The following is an 8,488-nucleotide window of genomic DNA, read 5'->3' as shown; positions in this document are numbered from 1 at the left end:
GAAGCTACCTGCCAGAGAACAATGAAGGGATCAATTACCGTCCTAGAGAACACATCCCGCCAATGGGAATTGAGACCAAAATACTCGCGGTTGCGAGCGAGAAACGGACGTTTGATTCGCGATTCGGCCGCTTACCCTCGCACAAACTGGATTAGTTCACGGCGAAAAAACATTTAATTAAAGTGTAAAAAAGAATAAATTGTTACTGCAAATACAACTTTATTTACAGACTGTAATATAAGTTGCAATCATCAAGAAAATATATAGAAAGCGACAACCTGTTCTAAATTTGAACTTATTTAATTGATTTTAATTTCTTCGCTGTGTTTTAAGGCGCTTATTCGCATTTGATTATTAAAAATTGAAGATCAATTTAATTATGATTTCACCACTCAGCTTCAGCTTATAATTGCGTTGCAAGTCCGACATTAATTCGACGTGCAGTTTAAATGGCTGAATAATAAATTTAGACTTTATATAGAAACTATTTATAGGTACCAAGATTCAGTCTCGACCGTAGAAGGTCCTTTTTAAATTTATTTGTGATATTCACTTACGCGATCTACTTCAACTTATTATTGTTGCATGTTTATTTATAATCTCTCGATTCTAAATAAACATGAAGAAGAGAGCTTGTCGAACTTTTGCTCTGTTTGTCTCTAAAATTTTCTCGTTACTAGATTCGTATTATTCTCGACGTTTCATACGATGAATATTAAACATTTTCAAATGAGATCCTTCGCGGAATCCATCCCGATTAAATTCGAAAACGATCTTCGATTTATTCGTCACGATTTCTACGTTAGCTCATCAAGTGAATATATGCATTTGTCAGCGCGTTAAAAGTCCCCTTCAAGCCTTCTGCGACAAAATTGGAGAAAGGAAGGGGGGTAGATCAAAAGTTTCACTCACGCGAGCATGGACGCGTCTCGTCGCTCCCATCTCCGCAGTCGTCGACAACGTTGCAGACCTTGTTGAGGGCGACGCAGTGCCCGTTGGTGCACCGAAACTCGCTCTGCCGGCAAGAAAACACCGTCGTCGCCGTGAGGATGCAGGTGCAAACGAGCCAATGCATGTCTGAAACAATGTAAAAAGCAACATTTAAGTATCATGGAAAGAAGAACTCTTCGCATGCTCGCGATCTGAATTTTTCAGTGTGACTTGAAAATTTTATGAGAGTTACAGCTATCGTTGTTACAATCAAACTGTAACTTATTTATGTAATTAAAATTATACAAATCTCCTTTATACGAGATACATAATTCTCATGTATAACATTTGTGATGCACAATTAATTATTATATTATAGCTAAAAGAGTAAATAAATATTGTATTCTATATTAATATATATTTATAATGTATTTAATTATAGTAATACAGTATAATTATATGTAAATCATGTGTTTTAGCTTGTGAAATAATATTTTCAGAATGTTTATAAAATTTCAGAACATTTATAAAATTCAAAAGACCCCTTTTTTTGAACGTCCTTTGGAACGTGACTTATTAGATATTTTTGGTTAAATAATTCTTTCATGAAAAAATATTTGTCCGTCATAAGTACATAATGGTATTTGAATTTTGTGAATCAATAAAAAACCGAATCGAAAGTCAGCAGAATAAAAGTATATTTACACAGAGAATCAGTGAAACTGAATTTTTTTTACATGCACACAAAATAGCGTTTCATAAAGCGTGCTGCGATTTGTGTGAAATATGCTGTTTAATGTAAAATGATATAATAACTTTAGAAGCGAATTTCGTTTATGTACTTTACAACAAATAATGCTTTATTAAACAACTATTAAAAATAAGGTAATTTTATTATTTAAAAAATTACATTTTTATTTCACATTAATGGATCAATTCTAAGCAGAATTGTAGGGCTCTCATAAGACTTATAAGAATTTATGACTGAATGCTTCTAATTTTATGCAATATCTTTATTGACAGCTTCTTGCTAGCCGTAAGAATGACATAAAATCATAGATATTTACAAATTATCATACATCTTACGATACGCATAGACTAACAATTCCAGTCACAAGTTCTTACAAGTGTTACGAGAACAAGTTACGAGCTTTACAATTCTGCTTAGAATTGATCTATAAAGTTGCGACATTATACGAAAAGGACGAATGAAAAAGGTGTTTCTACATTTCACTTATTGAACTTAATTCAACTAGTATCACTCGAGAGAACTCGAGCGTCGCGCCCGGCTTCGTTTGAGATTAACAGAGTTGCTACTGCTACCACTAACATAAAAATATTATTGTTGCGGCGATGATAAAGTTTCGTAACAACGTGAACGCGCGCAACTTCGTCCTCGAAGTTAAATCGAACAGGAACACGAAGGATATCGGGCCACGTTCTCTCGATTTCCGGCGTCGCCTGAAAGCGTCGACGTCGTTCACCCAATTGAAGAGAAACTTTCGCTATTCTCGACTCTCCGACGTAACCCCTGGCTGCAGCGGTCTGCTTCCTTTTTTTCCTTAAAACTGGTAAAACTGAGGCCAGGTCGAGCGCGGTAGCTGACCAACTAGTTCGCTAATTACGATATTACAGGAGCGAATTCTGCAACTTGTTTGAACTGCGTTTGGTTTTTATAAATTTCTCTATGTTTTTAAAATTTCTATATAAATATATAGAAAAAGAAAAATAAACACATAAAACCATGTAAGAAAAATTAGTCGTTGAAGCAATAACGAAAAGAAATATTTATTTTAATAAATGAAAAAAAAAGATATTAATAAGTATTAATAACAATATTCCAAATTTTTATACTTTGAAAATACAATTTTTTTGCTAATTTCTTGTTTCTTAAATATAAATTAATTTCAAAAGTTTTAATATTACGTGATAAATCTTTATCATCGGAAACTGTAATACTAGCCTGCGTATATTCTATCCACCTTCTATCCCAAAGTTCTATACGATAACGTTATAATCTTTCTTCAAGCAAGATGAGATGAAGAGACGCGTTTTTCTTTTCGCTCAATCGGCCCGATGCGTAGCCAATTTCCACCGTCACAAAGAGAAAATTCTCAAGTGCGAGATAAGAAAGGAACGATTCGGTATTCATGGAATTACAAAGACTAAAGCGAAGAGAAATCGGACAGACAAGCGGGGGGAAAAAGTAAGTTATCGTTGCGGCGCGGGGCGCTATGGTATACATTCTCGCCTCCTTCTTGTCTCGTCGCTCGAAAGTTACGCTGAATAAGTTTAAATGTCAGGAAATATGCGGAGCTGTCCCTGGAAGAAAGCGGGAAAGTTTCGTGAATGTCGCCCTGTGAGGAGACGACCCATCGACCCGTTCCGACTTCGACGCCTCCGCGACTGCTTTAAGTCACCTTTGCAATAAAATCATGGGAATTCAACGTGACATAATACGGTTTATATAAATTTAATATTCGATCAGCTTTCTTCATTCTAACAGCACCTCCGACAGGCTCACGCTTGAAAATTTTCAAAAGTATATTGAATTCTAATTTTAAGTCTTCATTTTTAAAATTGAAGAAAAGTATGAAACTATGCAGTAGTTTTACGGGCAGTAAAATATGTGATTTTCCGTTATTACACTATATATCTATTCCTCTTCGGGGAAAGCTTTATTTGAATATTTTCTTTTCACGGCTGCGCAGGCACAATAAACATTTTTCATAAAGTCTAAAACGGTCTACTATTGAAACTGTCGTTTCAACGCTAAGTCGAGATTATTACCTTCGCGTTTCGCGAGTTTATATCACACGTGTCACTGACTTCACGTCAGATGCCGCATAAAGGGGGAGAAACCGAGGAAATTCTCAAGATATCTCCGAGACATTGCATCGAACGTTTAATGCGGGATTCGAGCTTCCGCTACGTCAGCCCGCGTCTTCGCACATTGCGGCTTTTTTTCATCCTCTTACCATCCAATTTCGCGGACGAATTTCACGAGACACGAGGCATCCCGCGTGCCATCCTCCCCCCCCCCTCCGAATTTCCAACAATTTCTCCAGCAAATTCCTATAAATACCTTCCCCGTCGGAACTTTAGACAAAATTAATCTCTTAATGGCGTCACGCGCGCGCGTACGCAGATAATACAAATATATTTAACAACGGAAACAACTTTCGAATTGCTGAGTATAATCTATTATATTAAATTTCGAATTGTCATTATCGCGAATTCTACTGAATTTATGTATTATGTATTGCAACGTGTGTAATGCGATTTTATCTGCATGGAGAGATAAATGTTCCTCTAAGTCTAATTACAATCAAACGATATTATAATAAAATACGAAACACATAATGACAGAAAATTTATTTGATTCAATAGTAATTGTTATAATTATTTTAAAGCACAGTGAAACATTTTTGTACTATTTTCCATACAAGAAACTATCATTTTACCGCCTTGTAAAACATTTAACTTGTATCTGTTTACTTTCATTAGCAGATGTTTAACCAACGTAATGTACGTGTGTGTTCGTGATGTTTATTGACTTGGGTCAATTAACTGCATGGACGGGACGAGAGTTAATTAACTTTGTAAACTTAAGGCTAAATCAGCATTAATTGAAGATTGACACGCTGCCTACAACATCTTACAGAGATGTACAATTAATTTTTTAAATTAATATTACTTTATTAATTGTAAAAAGATAAGATTAAAATTTTAAGATATCCGTCAATTAACTTATATGGATTAATTTTGTTTGCTCAAAACAAAATTTTTTTTTATACTGACAATGAGTGCAAATGAAAACTTAACGGTCTGCAATCAAATTTATTCGACACGCAAGTGTAACGTGCATTTGCTACCGTTGTTTTTGCTTTTCGCGGAAAAATCTATGGCCGTATAATTTGCATAAACAGCGGGTTGCTATTGATACCGTTTTAGTGATGCAAACGATAAGGATTCGACGAGGGACGGGAATGAAAATTGTGAACTCCCGAAAGCAGTCGATTCGGCGATATTTGAAATTAAATTTATAATTAAATGCAATACGAACTTCTTGAATTAAATACTTCCTTTTGTACTAACAAACACATTAATATAATTATCGATATGTACACAATTTTACATATATATACATTAAATATATACGTATATTTAAAATAAATAGTATCTTTTATGAGCTGCTTTTATGAGATGCTTTTATAGCTCCAAGCATTCGTTCTAAATTTGTTTTAGTTCGGTATTTTAGGTCTGAGAAATATTTATTTTACTTAAGAATAGTATCAAGCGGTTGATTTTATTTATCTCGCGTCTTATGTGTTATTTATAACAAAAGAAAGCTCTTAAAATACATCTTAATGTCGCAATTCGGAGAAAGTGGATGAGACCGAATAAAATATCGAGGTAAACAGGTCGAATGGAAAGGAAACTTTTCGCGCGATCTTCTCGAAAGTTTTTACATAGCTACTGTGAGTACTAATAGTCGACCACTGATTTTATTTTCTCGCGTTCGTATCGTAAGTATCGTACCGTTTATGATATTACTAATTTTACAAATGCAAATGTTCACGGGTTAATTCTAATTTAGCATTTTGGAAAATAAAATTTTTGCAACTTTGACGTTATGACAGACAGCACTTACTAAGGACTAACTTGAACTTGACTTGAAGCCTACCGTGACAAGTATGAAGACGACTGAAAAGCCCTTGTCATCTTATACACGAGACAGCATTAAGCTTAGTCACTCCCGCGGAAAGTGGGTGCTTAAATTTTAAGCTTCTGACTGTCGTTATAATTTAACTATCGTCGTACATATCTTTAGACCTTTACACATTTAGTTGCGTTGACTTATCTTTTTCCTAATTTTTTTTTAAGTAAGTCTACAATCGGGTTCCGATTACGGCACATGGATTAATAAATACTCAAGAATATTTCAAACAGAATTTACGCATAATTATTTAAAAAATGTTGAATTATGTAATGTTAATAATTCAATCCGTAATTTTTAATTTAAAGAGAAACTTGAGGCAAAACCGCCAGCACTTCGAAACGCTAAATGAAGCGATTTCGCGCGCGTTAATTGCTCATAAAATTTTCTGCGAAATGCATTATGCGTGGCTAGATCGTAATTTGTGCCGCTGTCACAGTACTCAACTTCTAATTGAAATCAGATTCGAGTGATAAATCCACAATACTCGCGGTTGCAGGAAGATTGCATCGTGAGCATTGTGCGTGTTTCAATTATAATACGGCGAAATTCAGATTGTCATCAGGCAAAATTACTAACCGCTCCGGCGCATAACCCACACACGCTGAATACACAATGGCTTTTTGGAAACTTCCCCCAGGTACAACTGCAGGCCGAACTTCATCAAAGTTCTCTTCCGCCGACATCGAATATAATATCGCGTTGTCGTGCATCCACGCACATACGTAGGTATACCCGTGTCGAATGTCACGTCTGAGTCTGCGTGCACATGTATATACGCCAATAGTCGCTGAAACTTTAAGCTAAAAGCACCATCCGCGTCTCTTGAACTGAAGCTTCCGCCATTGCGATCGCAGCCTTTCAAATTCAAATGACGCACGGATTATGTAGAATTTAACTATCTCAATGTTCTCTGACATCAAGTTAAACCGTCACGACTCAGGTTTGAAAAACACGCCGTGTAATAATTCCGTTTCGCCGAAGAGAAATTTCACATGTTTAATAAATTTAGTGATAATTATAATTCTGTTCTATTTCTGAGTGCATCGTACATTTTAAGATTATTTTTATATATATCTTTTCTCTCTCTCTCTCGATTTGTGGTCCAGATTAATTTGAATAGTTTAATTATTCAAATATTTTACAATCAGTTAGATAATTTAATGGAATAGGAAGTGTAACTCACATGTAATTCTCATTTATAAATATATATACATATCGAGATAAATTATACATAATGCATCTATTTTAATGTTATAGAATACCTGCAGAGGTTAATAAAATAATTGATACGAGATTCTGATTAGCTGGGGTTTGAATCGCATAATTGTGCTCCAGGAAGTCACACTATATCTTATTTTGATTAATCGGAACGCATTACGTGATCCGTATCCCAACCAATCAGGAGTTCACTAACAATCACATGACGCGTTGATCAGTCTCTTCTTATAGGGTTTCTAGCCCGTGTAGGATTCGGCCACACATGGTATTGCCTGTGCTGGACACCGCGCATCATCCTTGTGTACCCCCTTGGAGGGGGATGGCCTATCGATCGCGCTGTCGATCGTATATGGGCAATATAATCCACAATATCAATAAATTGTATCGATGCGTATTATTAGCCATAGTATCGATATACCCTAATATCAATAAAAAATGTATCGATATTAAGAATATACAAAAATTAAAAATTAAAAAATACCCACATTACTCGCAAAATAAAAGTATATAATAATGATAAGTCTGTTCGTGTTGCTTGCTCTTTTTGCACTTAAAATCTTCATGTTTTTCTCTCTTCAATATTCGAATGTATATCTATCTATTACATTTTAAGTGCAAAAATTCTTGTGAATTTCAAGCAATACGAACAAATCTATGTTTATTGAACGCTTGCTCTCATTCCAGTTGTATAAGTTGTATTATAGTTCAGTCGACAACAAATAACGGCTGCGTTCGGTTTAGCGCTTACAGCGTTTTGTGAGCATCATTTATTCTTGTTCAACATTTGATAAACAATAAGGATGAAGTGATTCCGTGGTAAACGCTGTAAGCGAACACAGCCAACGAAAAGCCGAGACAACAGACTTTTGCATAACGCTGGCCACATAACGCATAAAACATAATTAAGGCATAAAGGTCCATCTACAATGAAAGTAGTAAATCGTAAGTCATAAGAAATTGACCAATCATAGTCGATTATTCTTCTCATATTCGACTGTGATGGATCAATTTCTTTTTTTTTCGGCTTCTTATTTTATTTCGGCTTATATGACTTACTACTCTCATTATAGATGGACCTTAAGAGAATCAATCAGAGTATGAAATGAAGAACTCTGATTGGTTGATATTTTTATGCTTATCCGTTATACAGCGTTATGTAAAGGTCCATCTACAATGAGAGTAATAAATCGTAAGCCGTAAAAAATTGATCAGACACAATCGAATATGAGAAGAATAATTGACTATAAGTGGTCAATTTCTTACGGCTTACAACTTACTACTCTCTTGATGGACCTTAAAAGTCTGTGCACCGGCCCTAAGGGACAAAAATTCGAACCGCAGTGCCCGGTAGCACCAGTAGCACCCCAATCTCACGTATCGAATGTCGATATACGCTATAGTATTGATATATTAATATATTGGTACATTATTGTACCAATATATTTATATTAATTTATTAATTTATTAATTATTAATTTATTTATTATTTATTAATTTATATTAATTGATATTTTAATTCGCAAATATCGATACAGTATCGCCCACCCTTAGATACTAAAAAACTAAAAGGGAGCAATTTTTTATATTTATCAATATGGACGTCGGAAGAGCACACGT

The sequence above is a fragment of the Wasmannia auropunctata genome, unplaced genomic scaffold (genome assembly GCF_000956235.1).
Source record: "Wasmannia auropunctata unplaced genomic scaffold, wasmannia.A_1.0 LD323979.1, whole genome shotgun sequence".
Lineage (NCBI taxonomy): Eukaryota > Metazoa > Arthropoda > Insecta > Hymenoptera > Formicidae > Wasmannia > Wasmannia auropunctata.
This window is presented reverse-complemented; position numbering follows the sequence as displayed.